Below are 20,490 nucleotides of genomic sequence, written 5' to 3'. Positions count from 1 at the left end.
CCCCCTGCAGCGCGTCACACTCCCTTTCAGAGGGAACAGCGGCCACTTGGATGGGACCGCAGCGGCTTCCTCTATTCACACACATGCCCCTGGCCCAGCGTGGGGGACACCCCTACCTGCAATTAACCACCAGATGAGGGGTCCCCCCGAAGTTCAGGCACAGCTGCTCCCTCCTTCGCAAGCTCTGAGAAGAGGACTAGACTGGGACTTGTTTCCTATTTGATAAACCAGGGAGTACCTACCAAGCGCCGTGTCACCGACGGGTCACCCGGGCCCGGGCCTGGCGCCTGCGAGCTGATGAGCACTGGGAAGCCCCAGACCGAGTACGTTTCTATCATAATGTGCTCAGCAGTTACGTCCACACTAACGCGTACAGTCCAACCTGTGAGCACAAAGTAAGCTATTAATTAACTGTCAGCCAGCGGCATATCTGCTTCACTGCAGACATTTAAACCATGACATTTAGAAGCAACGCATCGGGAGATGTCCCTCCCTCTCAAAGATTCCCAATATCCTGCTCATAAGCTAGGTTTTCACGGTCAAGGAATTTCAAGAGAATATTTATTTTATTTTTAAAACTATTTCAAGTTTTATAAAAAACTAGTGGCCCTGTGCACGAAATTCATGCACAGGTGGGGGGGGGGCGGTTCCCTCAGCCCAGCCTGCACCCTCTCCAATTGGGGACCCCTTGGATAGGGCTTAAACCAGCAGTCGGACATCTCTCTCACAATCTGGGACCACTGGCTCCTAACCGCTCACCTGCCTGCCTGCCTGATCGCCCCTAACTGCCTCTGCCTCGGCCCCCACCACCATGGCTTTGTCTGGAAGGAAGTCAGGCATCTGGAAGATGGCCGGTCAACGGGGGGCGGGGCAGGTGCAGGGGAAGAAGGGCCTTTCAGAAGCTGTGGTCCCAGGGGACAGACCTGCTCCCTGGGTGCTAGCCTGCTGGTGAGAACGGAGGACGTGTTAGGAGCTGCTGTGCTCCTGGTAATCCCTCGCTTTTGCAGAGCACACTTCCCGCCCAGGCGGGCCTTTCCAGCGTGATGCCGTTGACTGAATGAAGACAACGCTCAGGCCAACCCAGAGTCCGTCCTCTCTGCCTCCTCTGCTCCTCACAGACGCCGTTCCGGGCTGACGCGTCCCTGGAGGGAGGGGTCTGAGCAGGAGCAGAGCGGCTGGCGAAGCCACGTGGGGAGGCCACGCCTGGCTCTGAGAGCTCACGGGGAAGAACCCCGCCTTCTCTGCAGAACCAGAACATAGAAGTCAAACCTCGGTAACTCGCAGTGCATGTGGAAATGCGCTTCTCTCCCCGAGACGGTAATTCACGCAGTGTTCTTACCCCTCGACAGGCCTCCCTGAGCGCGAGTCGGCAACCACCTCTGGACACTCTGTGGGCCTCGTCCGTGAGCTCACTCCTCTCGCTCTCTTTCCCGAGAGACTCGTCTCTCATCTGCTCACCCAGGGAGCAGGCCGTGCGCCGTTCACTGGGGAAACGCAGCCTCCGGCTCATGGCAGAGGGTAGCTTTTTTTTTTCATTCTCTCTCTCTCTCTCTCTCTCTCTCTCTCTCTCTCTCTCTCTCTCTCCCTCTCTCCCAAGACCAGCCTCTGGAAACAGAATACTTTAAAAGGAAAAGACCAGAACTTGTTTTTCAATGAGTCGAGAACAACAGGCGCCATTGTAGCCCAGAGCGAGGGTCTTGCATGCGATTCCGGGGAAATCCATAACAGCCCATTGTACGCAGCTCGAGATTAGATTAAATACGCTTAGGTTCCAGGCGGGTCCAGTTTCCTTCTTAATGTGTAGATCTGTTTCCCAATGGGAGCCCGGCTTCTTCTTTTTTTGAAGACCAGGCTCTTCTGATAAGTTAAACTCGCTGGGGCAGAGGATCCTTCCCGCGCCCGGTGTTGGGTGAGTCAGACTCCACCTGGTTTCATCCGAAGAGCGTGGGCCGGGCGCCCGCCGTAAGGGCGCAGGGGTCCTGTCTGCGACCGGCAAGCGCATCAGAGGCGGGCGCGCTCAGGGGTGCGACCTTCACCTTGTGGTGGATCCCTCTGCATCGACGGGCACTGGCCGCCCTGGGCTCCCCGAGACCAGAGGGAGGACCCGCTCCTGAGGCTGGGAAGTCCTTCCCACTGGGGGCGGGGGCGGGGGGGCGGCGTGAAGAACAGCAATGCCCAGCGTCTAGGGAAGGGCTACCTCACGCACACACTGTTTTCAACACGTTGCGTCTCTGAACACGTTGATTCCCGACCACAGGGTCAGGGGGTCGTGATTATGCCGTTCACAGAGGCAGGAACTGAGGTGCAAAGAAGTTAAGTGCATCCCGAGAGCACAGTGAGCTGGGCCCAGGTGGGTTAGTCTAAGGCTGTGGTCGGCAAACCACGGCTCGTGAGCCACATGCGGCTCTTTGGCCCCTTGAATGTGGCTCTTCCACAAAATACCACGCGCGGGCGCGCACGTACAGTGCGATTGAAACTTCGTGGCCCGTGTGCAGAAGTCGTTATTTTGTAGAAGAGCCACACTGAAGGGGCCAAAGAGCCGCATGTGGCTCGCAAGCTGCAGTTGCCAACCACTGGTCTCAGGAATTTAATAATCTATAGCCGCATTTTTATAAATATATTTTATTGATTTTTTACAGAGAGGAAGGGAGAGGGATAGAGAGTTAGAAACGTCGATGAGAGAGAAACATCGATCAGTTGCCTCCTGCATGCTCCCTACTGGGGATGTGCCTGCAACCAAGGTACATGCCCTTGACCGGAAACGAACCTGGGACCTTTCAGTCCGTAGGCTGACACTATCCACTGAGCCAAACCAGCCAGGGCTATAGCCGCATTTTTAAAGAGTAAATCAAAAGAGGGGAAATTAATTTCAATAATATACTCCTTTTAGTTCAGTGTATCCGAAATATTAGCATTTCAACAGGAACAATACAAAAATTATTAAGGAGATATTTTATACTTTTTTCAGTAATTCTTCATAATCTGCTGCGTATTTTACACTTGCAGCACATCTGTTTGGAATGGACCTTCGGAGTCAGGAGGCTGGGAGCTGATGGACCAGGTGGGCTTAGAGGGAGGAGGAGGCTGGGAGCTGATGGACCAGGTGGGCTTGGAGGGAGGAGGAGGCTGGGAGCTGATGGGACCAGGTGGGCTTGGAGGGAGGAGGAGGCTGGGAGCTGATGGACCAGGTGGGCTTGGAGGGAGGAGGCTGGGAGGTGGCCGGGAGCAGGGTGTCTCCGCTGTCCTGGTGGCTCAGGGTTGACTAGAGCGGGAGGCCACGAGGGTTCATTCTAGTCGCAGAGAGCAGGCCTGTGAGTGGGCCGTGAGCTGGGCCACAGCCAGGGGGTCACACACTTCCTGCTCTGCCCTGAAGTTGCTTCAGGAGCCGTAGCCTCTCCCCTCTGGCCTCCTCAGCCTGGCTCGGGCTTATAATGGGGTGGGAGAAGGTCGGGGTGGATGGACCATAAGCATTTCCGTACTGGTCCCCTGAGGACAGCGTTTTCCCACAGGAGTCACAAAGGGGTATTTTTCAAACGTCTGTGACCATAATGCCTTTCAATTGGTACAACCAGCCCAGTGGCCCAGCAATTCCACTCCTGCATTTGGGCCCAGCAGGGCTGCGCGCGTGACTGCCAAAGGACGCAGGCAGGGCCCCTCACGGCGGTACCACCTGTCACAGCCGAGGGGCCACCCAACCACCGTCCACAGGAGGCTGGCGACAGCGTCTGTGGGCACACGATACGCCACGTGTGTCTATGCAGCGGGACCACGAGGATGCGCAAACCGCAGCCAGGCTGATGGCTCTCACAGTGTGTTGAGCAAAAGAAGCCAGACACCAGAGACACCAAGAACACACACAAGTCATTTCATTGGCACGAAGTTCAAAGCCAGGCCCGACGGGCCCATGGTGCCAGGTATCGAGCTGTGCGTTGTTCCTTGGAGCTCGCGGCACGCAGCACAGTCCCACAGCACGCAGCACACGCCCACCACACGCAGCACACGCCTGCAGAGCTGTGCATTGCTCCTTGGAGCCCGCGGCACCCAGCACACGCCCACCGCACGCAGCACGCGCCCACGGCATGCAGCACGCGCCCACCGCACGCAGCACACGCCTGCAGAGCTGTGCATTGCTCCTTGGAGCCCGCGGCACCCAGCACACGCCCACCGCACGGAGCACAGGCCCACGGCACGCAGCACGCGCCCACGGCACGCAGCACACGCCCACCGCACGCAGCACAGGCCCACGGCACGCAGCACGCGCCCACCGCACGCAGCACGCGCCCACCGCACGCAGCACAGGCACACGGCACGCAGCACAGGCCCACGGCACGCAGCACAGGCCCACGGCACGCAGCACGAGCCCACCGCACGCAGCACGCGCCCACGGCACGCAGCACAGGCCCACGGCACGCAGCACAGGCCCACGGCACGCAGCACGCGCCCACTGCACGCAGCACAGGCCCACGGCACGCAGCACACGCCCACGGACGCAGCACAGGCCCACGGCACGCAGCACACGCCCACGGCACGCAGCACAGGCCCACGGCACGCAGCACACGCCCACGGCACGCAGCACAGGCCCACGGCACGCAGCACACGCCCACGGCACGCAGCACACGCCCACGGCACGCAGCACAGGCCCACGGCACGCAGCACACGCCCACGGCACGCAGCACACGCCACGGCACGCAGCACACGCCCACGGCACGCAGCACGCGCCACGGCACGCAGCACACGCCCACGGCACGCAGCACAGGCCCACGGCACGCAGCACACGCCCACGGCACGCAGCACAGGCCCACCGCACGCAGCACGCGCCCACCGCACGCAGCACAGGCCCACGGCACGCAGCACACGCCCACCGCACGCAGCACGCGCCCACGGCACGCAGCACACGCCTGCAGGGCTGCTCATTGCTCCTTGGAGCCCACCGCACGCAGCACACAGCATGGAGCTGAGAGGTGACCACGTTCTCTTTTTCTTAAATCCTCACCCGAGGATATTTTTCCACTGATTTTTAGGGAGAGTGGAAGAAAGAGGAAAAGACAGAGAGAGCTATTGATGTGAGAGAAACACATCAATTAGCTGCCTCCTGCATGTGCCTCCACCAGAGCCTGGGCCGGGGAGGAGCCTGCAACGAGGTACGTGCCCTTGACCGGAATCGAACCCGGGACCCTTCAGTCCGCAGGCCGACGCTCTATCCACTGAGCCACCACGCCGGCCGGCCAGTTCTCTCTCTACTTGCCGTGCCTGCTGGTTTGTTCTGCCCTGTTTGCCCGAAGCCCAGTTTCCACGTGGCTGTGGCTGTGGAACGGACTGCAGCCGTCCTCCCGACACCACAGGGGGTGCTGTGGTCACACCCGCAGGTCCAGCCCTCGGAGGCCACGGCCGCCTCATCTCCGAGCCTGTCTCCGCCTCCAGAGAAAGGCTGACCCGCACCACCTCCGGCCGGCCGGCTGCGAGGCTGGATGCGCTCATGCCCGCCGAGCACTCAGCACAGCGCCTGGCGCAGGTTCACACACACACACACGTTTATTCGTCGTTTTACTTCCAACACGCCCAGGCCTTTCCTTGGGGAAGTCAGTCCTGAAGTCCCCGCGTAACACCCGGCGTGTGAGCTGGTCTCCCGGGGAGACGGGGACCCCGCTCCAGGGAAGCGGCCTGTGCTGGACTCCGGGTCCCCTGGATTGGCTTCCCTGCGGGTTCTGGTCCCCCCCACCCCCCACCCCCATTGCTCTGCGGCCCTCCCGCCGCCCCGAGGTCACTGGGCACGTCCAGCGTAACTGCATTGGCACAACCTTGTTTTTAAAAAGTCACCGCAGCTTGCGGGGTGTGGGCCGCAGCGAAGAGCCACCGTCCTCTTTGGCCAGAGGGTGGGCCAGCCTCAGCCCTTCCTCCTACCACCAGGCTTCACGCCTCCTGCACACGGGCCGCCGTCAGCGCCATCCCCTGACCGGCCGATCCCACGCGGCCCGTCGGCAGCCGCCGGGCAGACCGTCGGCGAGCCCCGTGCTCTCTGCCTGGCGCGTCATGGAAACGGTGTGGGCTCCGGCCTGCGGAGGCACCAGCTGACCGAGGGCTGCGCCTCCCTCCTGGGCAGCACGGGCAGGGGGGTGCCCGGGCGTGAGGGCTGCTGCCTCGGGGGGACACGGCCGGGGTCCCGCCGCCTCCACAGGCCGCTCCGGCCACCTGTTCCCACCGCTGCCCCGCCGGCCCCCGCCTTGCAGTTTTCTGTCATTTTTACTGAGAGCGGACGACTCGGCATCGCTCCGTGCCCGGGGCTGAGGTCCTCAGACGGCGCAGCGGGCGCCGGGAGGCGGGGCCTGGCTGGCCCGACCCACGAAGACGTGGACCTGCACGAGGTACCTGCCCTTGACGGAGCTCAGGCCAGAGCTGCTCCGCGCAGCGGGGGGGGGGGGACCGGGGGGGGGGGGGAGCCGCATTTCCGACAGTCCGTGGGCGTCTTCACACACACACACACACACACACACACACACACACACACACCGCGTTCACTGGCCTCCCTCCTGCTCACGAAGGTTTGGGTGCTTTTCCTGAACGAATGCAGCCCGTCCTGGAAGTTTAGTAAAATTGGCCAAAGAGAAAATCCATCACGTTCTTGTATTTAAGAAAACTACAGATTTGTCTGAAAATGTCTTTTCCTCCTAGGAATTATGAATATTTTCTGACCATTTTTTTTTTCAATTCTGTGATAACCTTGGGAATGAGGGGACCCGGTGTGGTCAGTGTTCCGGCCACACCTCCCTCCGCGGCCACCTCCCTAACCGGCGCCTGCACAGCCCGGAAACGGGCGGGCATCTGACGACCCTCACACCCCCGTGTCGGACCAGAAGGAAAGCAGCCGCCCTCCAGGCTAAAGCCACAGCCTCATGCAAGGTGGGCGGTGAGGTGTGCCCAGCGAGCACCTAGCAGCCGGGTACAGAGTGTCTCGTGACATTTCGGAAAGACTGAAACGCGGACAGCGAGACAGGAGTCGGTAAAACCAGCAGAGGTCGCCCGTGATCACGCTCTCGCCCGAGGTCGCGACCAGTTCGGCTCTAAACCTGCCGCCTGTGCGGGCTTCCTTCCCACACCCCGCAGTGCCCTCGGCTCCGTCCGTCCCCCTCGGCTCCGTCCGTCCCCCTCGGCTCCGTCGTTCTCGAGTTAGCGACCCTCGGGCACGTCTCTTTAAGAAGTCTCGGCATGTTTGATTAAATGGGTTTATTTGGGAATAAACACGTCTTAGGTTCCTATGGTTTCTTTGTCCACAATTGTATTTTCTAAATATATTTTCACTGATTTCAGAGAGGAAGGGAGAGGGAGAGAGAAACAGCGATGATGCTCCTGCACGCCTCGCACTGGGGACCGAGGGCCTGTGCCCTGGCCGGGATTGAGCCGTGACCTCCTGGCTCATAGGTCGATGCTCAGCCACGGAACCACAGAGCCAGGCGGCCGGGCGGTTTAACTTTCTGGAAGTTATAGCTTGACCCTTAGGAGCCGGGCTGGTTTGATGACTGGCTGGTTACCGAGGGCCCAGATTGCGATGTGTCCCTGGTGACGCTCACGGCCATGCACAGGCCCCGGGGTGGGGGTGGGGGGAAGCTGCGAGGAGCGGGCGTGGGAAGCCCCGACAGTCCTGAGCAGGCAGCTCCTGCTGGCAAGTCCGGCTCCTCCACTTTCCGCAGAGCTGGGCCCGCCCCCGCTGGATGGGGCAACCTCACCGCCCTCAGCCCAGGGAGGGTGCAATCGGAGGAGGAGCTCGGGAGAGAAACCGCGTTTCCGGGGAGAGACCCCTCCCCCGTCCCAGGACCCAGCTGATGCAGCTGCTCTTGCTGTCAGGGCGTCATCCTGTGAAAAGCGGAAAGGAAAGCGAGGGGGTGATGGGGTCCCCCTGCAGGGGCAGCGCCTGGAGGGCCACGGCCTTTCCTCTTGGCGCCGTCTGGCTGCTGACCTCGGGGTGAAGGTGGACAAGATTGTATCAGCCGCCGAGACTCGGTGGGAACCCCGAAACACCCCAATTATTTTTTTCTGAAAATTAACCTGTGCCCTGGCCGGCGTGGCTCAGTGGATAGAGTGTCAGTCCATGGACGGGAGGGCCCCAGGTTCGATCCAGTCAAGGGCACGACCTCAGTTGCAGGCTCGACGCCCGGTCCCAGTTGGGGTGAGTGCAGGAGGCAGCCAGTCCGCATGTCTCTCTCGCATCCATGTTTCTCTCTCTCTCCCTCCTCCTCTCTCCCTGCCTCCCCCGTCCCCCTCTCTAAAAATCAACGGGGAGCTATCCTGGGAATGCAGTGGCCGGGAAGGTGGCCGCCCTGATGTGACCCCAGAGGAACCGCTTGGGAACGATGGGCAGACGGGGCCCCGGGGTCGCTCCGGCCTCCAGAGCTGGCCCTGCCTCGGACCGTGTGGGGGGAGGACGTGAAGCACCAGCGTCAGCCGCCCGCAGGCAGGGTCGCCGCACTCGGAGCCGACACACAAAAAAGGACCAGCACCAGCTACTCTGTCCCGTGAGCTCGGTTCCCAGAAAACACAGCGTCTGCTCTAAGTGCACAGCCCGAGGCCCCGACTGCACGGCCAGAGGGCCCGACCGCACAGCCCGAGGCCCCGACCGCACGGCCCGAGGCCCCGACCGCACGGCCAGAGGGCCCGACTGCACGGCCAGAGGGCCCGCAGGTGGGGTGCTGCTTGGCCCTGCCCGGCCTGGCTCGCTCCCTGTCCCGCACGGGGGCAGGCGGGTGAGATGGCGCTCGGAGAAGCCGCCCTGCCGTGCGTGTGGAGTGGAGGCCGTGGTGCGGGGAGCACTGCTGTCTCGTGTTCAGTGGGGGAGCCACGCCTCTCCCGCCCCCACCCGGGACCCCCCTCTCAGAGGCTGCTCCCCGTCCGTCTTCCTGGAAAACACGCCCGCCCGCCGCCGGCAGGAAAGGGAAGAGGATGTCACTGTCACAACAGGATGCAGAGCAGGGACCTGGTCCTCCTGGGCCTCAGGTCCAGGCGCAGTCATCACCCAGCACAAACCCAGGCCACAGGCCACAGGCCACAGGCCAGGCCCCCGGGACACCCGGCCGCCTGGAGAGCGCTGGGCAGGGCAGGGAGCCACAGAGACAAGGAGACCCCCCCACGCCCGCACGCCCTCTGCCTGGCTTCCCGGGCTGTGGTGTCGGCTGTGTGCCTGGTGCAGATGGTCCTGTTAGAGTGAGGGGGCAGCGGAGGTGCAGGTGGACGAGAAGGGGAGGCCTGCCGGGCTGGCGTGGCTCAGTGTTTGAGCGTCGACCTAGGAACCAGGAGGTCGAGGTTTGATTCCCGGTCAGGGCACATGCCTGGGTTGCAGGCTCCATCCCCTGTGGGGGGTGTGCAGGAGGCAGCTGATCAATGATTCTCTCTCATCATGGATGTTTCTCTCTCCCTCTCCCTCTCCCGTTCCTCTCTGAAATCAATAAAAATGTATCTATTTTTTTTAAGGGGAGGCCTGGCTGCCAGGATCAGAGCATCCTCAGACCATCAAGGCTGGACACACGTGGGGTAGCCAAGGAGGGGGTCTCAGTTGGGGTTTCCAGAGGCTGCCCCGATGCAAGCAGCTCACCCGGGGGCAGTGCCAGGGAGCCCAGGAGTGCGGGGAAGCGAACCGTGGAAAGCAAACGCGCCACATGGGACAGGGCACCAGCCAAGGCCGAGCAGGACCCACGCTCACACCAAGAAAGAGCTGCTCTCGTGGGGCCCGTGTGTGGGGGAGCCGTGCCGTCAGCTTAGTCTCCGTCCTGACTAAGGGGCAGGATGATGGCGGAGTTTGGTTTCAGCTCTGGAAGGAGAGGTGTGGGCCCAGCCCAATAGCGCTGGGGGTAGGAGGTGCTGGGGGAGGGGGCGCTGGGGGAGGGGCGCTGGGGTGGGGCGCTGGGGAGGGGCGCTGGCCCCTGAGCCGCCCCGCCCAGCCCCCGCCTTGGCTATGGTTCCTTTCCCTGCGGAGCCGGAGCCGGGATAAGAGACAAGAGACAACACGACGGAGCCCTCGCCTCCTCTGCGAGTCGCTGCTTGATGCGGTGGCCTCACCGAACCGGTCCTGCGGTCTCTGCCGGGAGCCCAGAGCCCGAGGCGCCTGCTGTGTCGGCCGTGCCACCTGCCTGGGGGTGCGGTGGCGGCTCAGGCTGTTTCCCGGCTTCACCAAACCCCTCGGGCTGTTTAACTTCTGCTGCGACAGCCACGGGCGAGGGGACCCAGGCAAGGAGGAAGGGAGATACAGACAGGAAACAAGGCTGTAACGGGCTCACATGCAAGAGGGCGAGGCGTTTCTGAGAAAGTCGTATGTTATTTGAACCCAGTATCGCCCCACATGTGTGTGCATATATGTGTGCCATGGGTTGTGTGTACGTGTGTGCCTAGGCATGCATGTGTGTACATGCGTGATTTCAGCTGATCTAATCTGCCAGGAGCTCACCGCTGCGGTCAGGCCGTGTGCCCGGCTACGTGCGACTGCAGCACACCCTTCCCGGCGGACAGCCACTGGCAGGCGGACTCACAGGGAGGGCCACGCGCACGGACACGGGAGCGGCTCCTGCAGGCCCTGCACAGCCCCGAGCTCCCCGCGCTCTGCTGGTCAGGGCCACCGACAGCGAGATGTGGGCAGAGCCAGAGGCCGCGGGGGAGCTGACACTTGGCTCACAGCACCCCTGTGTAAGCTAATACACGCACTCACACACATACACACATGCACATACACATACACATGTACGTGCACATATATACACACGTTCTCACACAAACCTATGCACATATACACACATACATGCACACACATATATACACACATGCATACACATGTATGTGCATACCTACACACATATACACTCACACACAAACCTATACACACATTCACACATACATACAAATGTACACACACCTGTACACGTACATACACACTCACACACATGATACATGTATACACCTACACACACACAGGACAGGAAGCAGGGCTTGGGGAGAAGCCACAGCCAGAGGCAGAAGGGGCCCGGGCCCTCCAGCCCCCGCTCACCGCTCAGGGAGGCCCCCTCGGCTCAGAACCCGAACCCGCATCCACCCTCTGACTCCCAGCCCCGGTGCCTGGCTGACACTCGCACCCGGGCCGCCGCCGTGGCCCTCTGCCGTGGGGTGAGACAGGAGGGAGAGTCAGGGGGAGGTGGGCGCCTCCCTGCCGCTCCACACGCCACCTCCCATGGGACACACGCCCGATAAGGCCCCCCCTCGGGACCACCCAGAGAGAGAACAGCCACCCTGCCTGTCACAGCTCCTCCCAGGACAGCGCCATCGCAGCGTCTCTGAACCTGGGGTCCCCGCTTTCTTGTCTGTTTCATTAGGGTAGAGCTGACATCGGCTGTGCTGAGTCCAAGGTGCTATTTAACGTCGATAAACCTGACGAAGTGGGCGCACAGCCAGTCCAGCAGCCACGTCACCATGCCGCGTGGCCCCTGCCGCGGACTCCCCTCCCTCACACCCCGAGGCCGGCCTGTCTCAGGGCTGGAAGCCTGTGCCTCCCGCTCCCCTCCCCCAGCGCCCACCCCCACCCTCCTCTCTGGCTGTTTTATTTGTTTGCTTCTTGTTGTCTTTCTGGCTTCCACGTGCAAGTGAAACCAGGCAGTAGTTCCACTTCTCTGCGTGACTTACTGCACTCAGCACCGTCCCTGCGTCCTTGCATGTTGCTGCAAATGGTAAGGTGCTAATCCTGCCGGCTGAGTGCCCTTCCACTGTCCTCCGAACCCCAGCCTTTCCATCCATCGTCCACTGATGGGCACCTGGGCCGCTTCCGTATCCCATTAGCAAAGCGCTGCACTGGGCACGGGGGTGCGTGTCTTTTTGAATTCGTGTTTTCAGGTTCTCAGCGCAGATGCCCGAAGTGGGGCTGCAGTGCGGTCTGGGTTCCATGGGCAGCATTTTCGAGGACCCTCCACTGTTCTAGTGGCTGCACCAACCTGCGTTCGCACCAACAGGGGTCCTCTCCCACCTCCTCACCCATACTCCTGCCTTGTCCTTGACGACAGCCGACCTGACAGGCAGGAGGTGGTCTCTCGCTGTGGTGTGTTTATTTTTTAATTGTTTTATTGCTTAAAGTATTACAAAGGGTATTGCATATGTCTCCTTTTTCTCCGCCCTTGACAATCCCCTGGGCCCCTACCCCCAGTGTCTCGCTGTGGTTTTGATTGGCATTTTCCTCGCGATTAAAAATGGAGCAGCTTGTCAGGTGGCTGCTGGCCGTCGGTGTATCTTCTTTGGAGAAGTGCTAGGCAGGTCCTCGGCCAGTTTTCTAGTTGGATTGGTGTGTGTGTGTGCTGAGTTGTATGAATTCTTCATATAGTTTGGATATTAACCCCTTATCAGACCACTTTCTTACAAAAATAAATTCAAAATGGATTGAAGAGCCCGGCCGGTGTGGCTCAGAGTTGAGCATCGACCCAAGAACCAGGAGGTCAGGGTTCGATTCCGGTCAAGGGCACAGGCCCGGGTTGCAGGCTTGATCCCCAGCGGGGGCGTGCAATGATTCTCTCTCAGCATTGATATTTCTCTCTCTCTCTCTCTCTCTCTCTCTCTCTCTCTCTCTCTCTTCCTCTCTGAAATAAATAAAACATATTTTAAAATGGATTAAAGACTTAAATGTAAGACCAGAAACCATAAAACTGGAAGAAAGCACAGGCACAAACTCGTTGACATCGGCCTAAGAAATGTTATGGATCTGAGAACAAAAACAAAAGTAAACAAAGGGGACCCATCAAACGAAAAGCTTCTGCACAGCCAGGGAACCGTCCACAGACAGCAGGCAGCCCCCGTGGGAGAAGATGGGTGAAGGCACAGCCCGCCTGGCTCCGGCCGAGTCCCACGCTGCCCCTCCGACCCCCCCCCCCCCCACCGGCCGGGAGACGCAGCCTGGCCTGCCCCGCGCCGCTGCTGCTGTTTGTTGGGTTAAGGCTGTTAAACCTGAGCCCAGTCTGTGTGGCAATAACCTCCTTTCCAAGCGATGAGCACCGAGTCCGGGAGACACCCCGCCCGCCCCCCAGTGCCGAGTCCACAGCGGACTGCTGTGGGCCCGCATCAGGGGACCCGCCCGAGGCACCGCCCACTGGACAGGCAGGTGAGGCAGCCAGAAAGGCCCTGCCCACCTTCGGTTTCCTCAATAAATTTGTGCTGTTTCTGTTTTTCACGTTCATGTGAATCCTCACCTGAGGACGTTTTTCCCTTGATTTTTAGAGGGAGGACGGAGTGACATGGATTGGTGGCCTCCCAACCAGGCCGGGGGCCACGCCTGCACCGGGCACCTGCCCTGAGGAAGACGGGGTCACGGGAAGGGGCTTGGCTTCCTGGAGCTTTCAAATCCCAACTGCAGGCTGGAAGCTGGAGGAGGATCCTCCTTGGAAACTTTGAAAAATAACTCATTTGGAAATAATTGCAGGCCAAGAGCCGCGTGACCGGGTCCCGCGCCCGCCCCTCGGCTCTCCTTCCTCCGCCAGGTGACGGCCGCTTCCTGCGGGGCCAGCGGCAGGCGCATCCTGGAGGCCGTTTCCATCTCCTTCCCGACTGCGCTTCCTGTGGGAGGGCCGCGTGCGCCCTCGGTCCTCCCTCCACCGCCAGCTCCTGGAGCCGAAAGAATGTCCGGGACCTGACGAAGCCACAGGCGCGTCAGAACAGACGCTGAGGGGTGGCACGGAGACCCACACGGACCCACGTGCAGCCGCAGCCGGAGAAGACCGAGCTGCGTGAACCCACTGCGCTCACCGTCGCAGCGGGCAGTCCACGGCGCCGCCCCACGCGGGAAAGAGCGCGCGAGCCGCCAAACCAGGTGAGCTCGTCCGTTCGCTGTTGATGACGCTGACAAAGTCCTCGAACAGCACCCGTGTGCCCACAGGACGGGCTGCCCAGGACGCCTGTGCCCCGTCTGCGGCCACTCCAACGGCTCAGATGGGTTGGTCGCTGGCCTCGTCCTCCAGCTTCTCACGGAAGAGCAGTCACTAATGACTGGCCTCTGTTTTGTTTTGTTTTGAACATATTTTTATTGATTTTAGAGAGGAAAGGAGAGAGAGAGAGAGAAACATCGATGAGAGAGAATCATTGACCGGCTGCCTCCTGCACGCCCCCCACTGGGGATCGAGCCCGCAACCCGGCCTGTGCCCTGACCAGGCATCGAACCGTGACTCCTGGTTCCTAGGTCGACTCTCAGCCACTGAGCCACGCCGGCTGGGCATGCCTGGTCTGTCTTAAAGGCCCCAGGCATCGCTGACCACGAGGCCAGAAACAGTCTCCCCTGGGCACCCGACTAAGCCAGGTCTGGGCCATCGAGCTGGGCCGACTTGGTCCAGGGCGGGGCAAGCTGAACAGATGTGGCCACAGCCACTGTTGCCTCAGAACACAGGGTCCTTTGCTAAGTAATTGGCCAATTAACTGCAAGATCAGAAGTCTTTGTTGAAACGCGTTTCCATCACTGCTTCAAACACCCGCCGTCTCTGCAAACACGATTATGTACAGCCTGGAACCATGTGGCCGGGCGGGAAGGACCCTGGTCCTGCGGTTTCTCCATCATGGAGGCTCCTCGCGTGGCTGAGGCTGCTGCTCCCCTTTTGTCGCCAGAGAATCACCAGCGATTACACTTGAACCTGCTTGGTCTAAGGCAGCGGTCGCCAACCCTTCGGACCTCACGGGTCACCGGTCAGTCTAATGCACACATGGGCACACACAGACGTGCGTGCAAATGCAATCTAAATGCCCCTGGGGGGCCGGGAGCTGTCCGAGGGGGAGTCTTCGTGTCAATGGTTAAGTCAGAGTTATGTCATCTTAGGCAGAAAATTTAGCTTTTCTGGACCTCAGGTTTCTGAAATATTGGGACCACTGGGGTGTTTTATTTGGCCGACGTTGTTCTAGAAAAGTGAATGGCTTTCCTACACACTCACCTCCCAGTTCCCACAGTCTGACCACCCTCGGTCCATCCCGCTGGGCTCCCAGGTCGCTGACCCCAACGGCTGACCCCACGGCTCCTCCAGCCTCGAGGCTCCACCGGGTTACGAGGCGGTTAACCTTGTGCTGGGAGACGGACAGAGTCCTCAGTCTTCACAGGGAGGCTTCGGGACGCGTCAGCAGCCATGGCAGGCGGCTCAGACAGAGAGCTGTGCCTATTGGAGAGAAAATTGAGGTTAATCTCTTGGCAAATATTTTGAACATCCCTGTGCTGTGCCCTAGATGCTTATCTGCAAGGCGTCTGTGCTTCCGCCAGGCGAGCCACCCTCCCAGGAGTTTCTGTTTGTCTTTCTCCCTCCGTCTTGGCTCAGCCACGAGGGATCCTGGGCCGACGTCCCTGACAGGGGAGCCGGGAAGGGGACGAGCAGGCACGCACCACCCTGCTTCCAGGCGGGCTGTGCTTCGGTGTGTCGGGCGTGGAGCCACGGACAGAGGCACAGCCTCCTCGGAGCGAAGGCGGGGCCCAGCTAGAGCTGAGCGGGCAGAGGCCCCAAGAGCCCCCCCCCCCCCCCCCCCCCCCCCCGTCCCACCAGGCCTCACGCTGTCGTCCCAAAACTGTCCCACTTGGGCTCAGAGACAAAACTCAGAGACAAAGACTTTGATGTCGAGGTCCCTGCTGGCCCTGCTCCCTGGGGACAGTGACCTCGACTCCTGCCAGCTTCTCACTCATCCCCAACAGCAGGGCCTCCCCCACCCCCAAAACTGACGAAGGCCGGCACCGCACACAGGGTCCCCTGGGGTCGTACTGCAGTGATTTCCGCTCAGGGGGTAGGGCCTGGGACTCTGCATTCTGACTGCTCCCAGCAGACACCCAGGTTCCCGGCCAGCACCCCGTCTCGAGTAGCAAGGACCCACAAAACCGTGTTCATTTCAGTTAGAAGTTTCCTTGCTCCTCGGAGCCCAAAGCTGTGCTCCGTGCCAGACACAGAGGTGCATGGGACTCCGCCTTCCCTTACGTCACCAGAACGTGTCTGAGCAGGTGCCACCAGGGTCTGGGTCTGGGTCTGGTTCTAGGGTGCAGCCTGGGGTCCGATTGGTTCTAGAGTGAAGCCTGGGTCCGATTGGTTCTAGAGTGAAGGCTGGGGTCTGACTGGTTCTGAGGTGCAGCCTGGGGTCTGACTGGTTCTAGAGTGAAGGCTGGGGTCTGACTGGTTCTGAGGTGCAGCCTGGGGCCTGATTGGTCCTAAGGTGGCGGCAGGCGGGAGGCCAGGCTGCAGGCTCAGTGTTCTCAGGTGCAAGCGCACCCTCATGGCCGAGGAACCCCGTTAACACGCAGAGTCTGTGGGGGCCTGTGGGGGACCTGGGCCTGCACTCCTGCCACCTCCCTGGCGGCGAGCGGGCGTGGTCCTCGCCGCACGTTGCGGGGCCAGGCTCCCGTCACGGTCTTCGCTGCGCTGATCATTCCGGCACCGGCGGAGTGTTCGTTCCTGCGGCTGCGGTGACCAATCACCACCGTCCTGGCTGCTGCCCTCCACGGGCTCACGGCATTTTAACAAATAGGTTTGACTAGAACACGCAAGCACAAGGACGTCACTTCACTACACCTGTGCTTCCTGCCCACCTATCCGTAGGCGTGTACTGATGCCAGCTTACGAACACGCGTGAGTGCAGCGCCTGAGCTCGTCCATGGAGTCCTACTGTGGGCTCGCCTCTCCCCAGGACGGCAGTCTCTGAGCTGCCCGCTTCATGGCTTCGGGCTGTGCATTTAAAAACAGACCTTTTCATTGGCTTCAGAGGGGAAGGGAGAGGGAGAGAGAGATGGAAACATCCGTGATGAGAGAGAAGCATGGATCGGCCGCCTCCTGCACGCCCCCCCTGGGAATCAGCCCGAAACCTGGGCACGTGCCCTGACCGGGAATCGCACCGTGACCTCTTGTGCATAGGACGATGCTCAGCCCCTGAGCCCCAGCGGCCAGGCTCATCCATTAATTGTCCATATTCATTCTCTATTCAGACCCTGGAACAGCGGTCAGATTTTGAAGCTACGGATGTTCAGGATTCCAGGAACAAAGCTGTCCAAAACCAGCATGGCGCCCAGGGTTCCTGTGAACTGGACGACGACCGGACGGCACTGCACACCGTTACGGGGAGCAGAGGGAGCGCGGCCGGTGCATCTGACTCGTAACCGCCCGCAGAGCTGCCCCCCGCGGGGTTGGCTGCAGAGGCGCACCCCCGGGGAGCCCCTGGCCCAGCGAGACGGCCGGTCAGGGCAGAAGCAGAAGGCTGGCCAGGCCTTGGAGGGTTGACTGGCTCCAGGTTTCAACACGAGGGGCCCGTGTCCCCCTCAGAACGCTCCCCTCCAGTGGGTGCCCTTTGGCCCCGCCCCACACTGGCGGCTGCCTCTGCTCTCGGCCCCTCCAGTCCCTGGAAGGGGGTTGAGAAAGCGGGTCCCAGGGAGGCGGGCGTTGCACTGGCTCCAGACGACTGGATTCCTAGACGCCGTGCCCTCCGCGCACTCGGCTCTCCCTCCTCACACGCCGGGCCCAGGCTCTGGTGGGCTCGGGGGAGTGGCTGCCAGCTCACCGCCCCGGCAGCTGGCCTCCTGGCACGGCCGTGCCTGTGAGTGGAGGGCCTGGCAGAGCAGGAAGTGCCAGGATAGAGAGCGGGAGGCGGGCGCCACGCCAGGGCACCAGGCCAAACCCCGTGGTGAGGGGTTCCTCCACCATCTGCCCCGGCAAACAGCAGAAGCGTCTTATCCGAGAGCATTTGTTTCCAACATCCTGCGGTTTTCACGGACACAATTTCCACGATGGACACTGGAAAGCCGCCTCTCCTCTGAGTGGCTTCCCATGACGGCCATGCCCTGTGGGGCTTGGGCTGGAGCAGAGCTGGGCTCCCGTCTCGCTGAGCCCTCTCGCTCTGACCACAGGAAACCAGTCCACAAGTGCAGGTGGTTCCCCAAGTCCCCGGGCGAGAGGAGCCACGGTGAGAACTGACTGCACGGAGCACGCGCTTAAGCAATCCATGCAGACAGGCAGGATGTGAGGGCACAGAGCAGGGCCAGCTCCGCGCGCGTTAAAACAGGACCAAGGCCCAGAACACAACCACCTACGTGAGTCATCAAACTGGGACTTCATTCGGGCCCCCCCGCTCCCAGAAAGGGCGTCCCCCCAGGTTGGCCTGGAGTCCTCGGAGCATCGATAGGTGACGCCTGACACCCCACCCCCACCCCCACCCCCGCGGAAAAGCGACCGTGAATATCCGCCCTCCTTTCCCTAGAGTCTCTTCCTGTCTGCTTCCCGCCGCCTGCGAGGCCTTTGACCCTGTGCACCCCTCGGAGAGCACCCCTCAGAGCGCCGTTCATTCTGCCGGATGTCACGCTGCTGGGTCCCTGAACAGCTGCACGAAGCCAACAAGGTCTAACGTTCGTCACAGCGAGGCTGCGGGGCGAGCAGGTCTAGTTTGGGGCTCAGCTCCCTGTGGACTCAGCATGTGCCCCCGGGCTGTCCGCAGACCCACACACCCCAGGTTCCTGACCCTCAGCCCCAGGACAGGAGCTGGGGCGGACAGTAGGGACCCGCCCGTCCTGGCTTGAAGGGCGCGCTGGTCCTGGTCACCGGGGCCGGGGACTTCCATGCCTGTGGTACGTAAGGGGACCAGGGGACCTGGCGCCTCTTACTGCCGGTCCCCTGTACGTTCTGTGGGGCTCGAGGATGGCTTTCCTGCGGCTCCACCTGCTCTCACAGCCCTGAGTGGCTTTCCCAGTTCCCGGCCCTCCTCCCCCCCAAGCACCACGGCAGTGATGGGGCTGTGTGGCCTGGAGGCAGCGTGGTGGCCCCGTCCCTGCAGCGGACGCTGGCTTAGGGTGGGCGTGGGGAGGGGTGTGAGCAAGAGACACATCGGGAAGAGACTGGGAGCCAGGGGGATGCGGCCAGCAGCGCCTCGGGCCGGGGGCGAGCTTGCGCAGGGACACCCACCACGATGCCGCCCGGAAGAGACCGACATCCGCCCCGCGGACTCTGAGTCGTCGTGCCTGCGGCCACACCTGCCGCCTCTCCTGGGGCTGCATCATGCGGTCTAGGCCAGGCCTGTGCTGCCAGGTGCGTGCTCCCACGCGAACAGCAGTGCAGCCAGGCCTGTGCAGCCAGGTGAGTGCTCCCACGCGAACAGCAGTGCAGCCAGGCCTGTGCGGCCAGGTGAGTGCTCCCACGCGAACAGCAGTGCAGCCAGGCCTGTGCGGCCAGGTGAGTGCTCCCACGCGAACAGCAGTGCAGCCAGGCCTGTGCGGCCAGGTGAGTGCTCCCACGCGAACAGCAGTGCAGCCAGGCCTGTGCGGCCAGGTGAGTGCTCCCACGCGAACAGCAGTGCAGCCCGGCCTGTGCGGCCAGGTGAGTGCTCCCACGCGAACAGCAGTGCAGCCCGGCCTGTGCGGCCAGGTGAGTGCTCCCACGCGAACAGCAGTGCAGCCAGGCCAGGTGGCCGTGACGAGGGAGGGCGTGCAGCGAGGGGCGTGGGGTACGGCCCAGCACGTGTCAGACACGCCAGCGGCCCTCCCTGCGCTGCTGCAGGAGGACGGACGGGGAGGGACATGCCCCGCCGCCTCAGCCCGCCCTCAGGCCTAAGCGCTTAATCATTTCTCGTGCATCCTTAGAGCAACTTTTACAAAATAACACACTACACACTTTTCCAGCTCCGAGAGATGTCCTCCTGGAAATGCTGGTGCCGAGAGCCACCGCCAACACCGACGGAAACACCTCCCGCCAGGAGTCCGCTCCCCGGATCACCTTCCCAGGCTTGGAACTGCCTTCTGCGGGAGCCCCTGGCCTTTCAGAGCCTCTCGGCCAGCGGTTCTCAACCTGTGGGTCGCGATCCCTTTGGGGGTCGAACGACCCTTTCACAGGGGTCGCCTAAGACCATTGGAAAACACACATATAATTACATATTGTTTTTGTGATTAATCACTGTGCTTTAACTATGTTCAATTTGTAACAACGAAGTTGGGGGTCACCACAACATGAGGAGCTGTATTAAAGGGTCGCGGCGTTAGGAAGGCTGAGAACCACTGCTCTAGGCGCAGCGACAGCGCTCTTAGAGCGGCCGGGGCCTGCGTAGCCAGGTGGGCGGCGCGATGTGCCCGCCACGGTGGCTGCGAGGGAGCCGGGGCCGCGGCCTGCGGGCTTGTCGGGCTGAGCCGTGCGGCCCCGGGGCAGCTCGGTGGCTGTGACTGTGTGGGACGGGGCAAAGAACAGCAGGAGCCGCGTACTCTGTGTGTGCGTGAGCTCGAAGCTTCTCAAACCTGCCCAGGGGACACCCCCAGATTCCGCAGGGAAGTGAAGGGCTCCCTTCCTTGGGCCTCCAGCCCGTGATCTTCTCTGTGGGATCCATCCCTTTAGGCCGAGGCTGGCCCAGAGCAGCGGGCCCTGCAGCCCTGCCCTCTCGGGTGAGCCGCCTTGAACACATTCCCCTCCTGGCCCACGTTTCTCAAGCCGGCCGGTTGCCAGCACCCATCGCTCCAGGAGGGCGGGCAGCGGTCCTCGCCTCCCCACGGGCATCGGGCATCAGCTC

General features: G+C 61.7%; 1 long non-coding RNA gene across 2 annotated transcripts; it reads left to right on the top strand.

The window, feature by feature from the left end:
* Nucleotides 1–13,502: 13,502 nt before the first annotated feature.
* Nucleotides 13,503–19,849, top strand: LOC118655644. 2 transcript variants are annotated; one of them, XR_004967324.1, is made up of 3 exons: nt 13,503–13,816; nt 16,940–18,037; nt 18,205–19,849. It is a non-coding gene; the product is annotated as an uncharacterized LOC118655644 (long non-coding RNA). The 2 variants fall into 2 exon arrangements; XR_004967323.1 differs by lacking the exon at nt 13,503–13,816 and adding an exon at nt 14,112–14,679.
* The last annotated feature ends 641 nt before the right edge of the window (nt 19,850–20,490 follow it).

The sequence above is a fragment of the Myotis myotis genome, unplaced genomic scaffold (genome assembly GCF_014108235.1).
Source record: "Myotis myotis isolate mMyoMyo1 unplaced genomic scaffold, mMyoMyo1.p scaffold_m19_p_5, whole genome shotgun sequence".
NCBI lineage: Eukaryota > Metazoa > Chordata > Mammalia > Chiroptera > Vespertilionidae > Myotis > Myotis myotis.
This window is presented reverse-complemented; position numbering and strand designations above follow the sequence as displayed.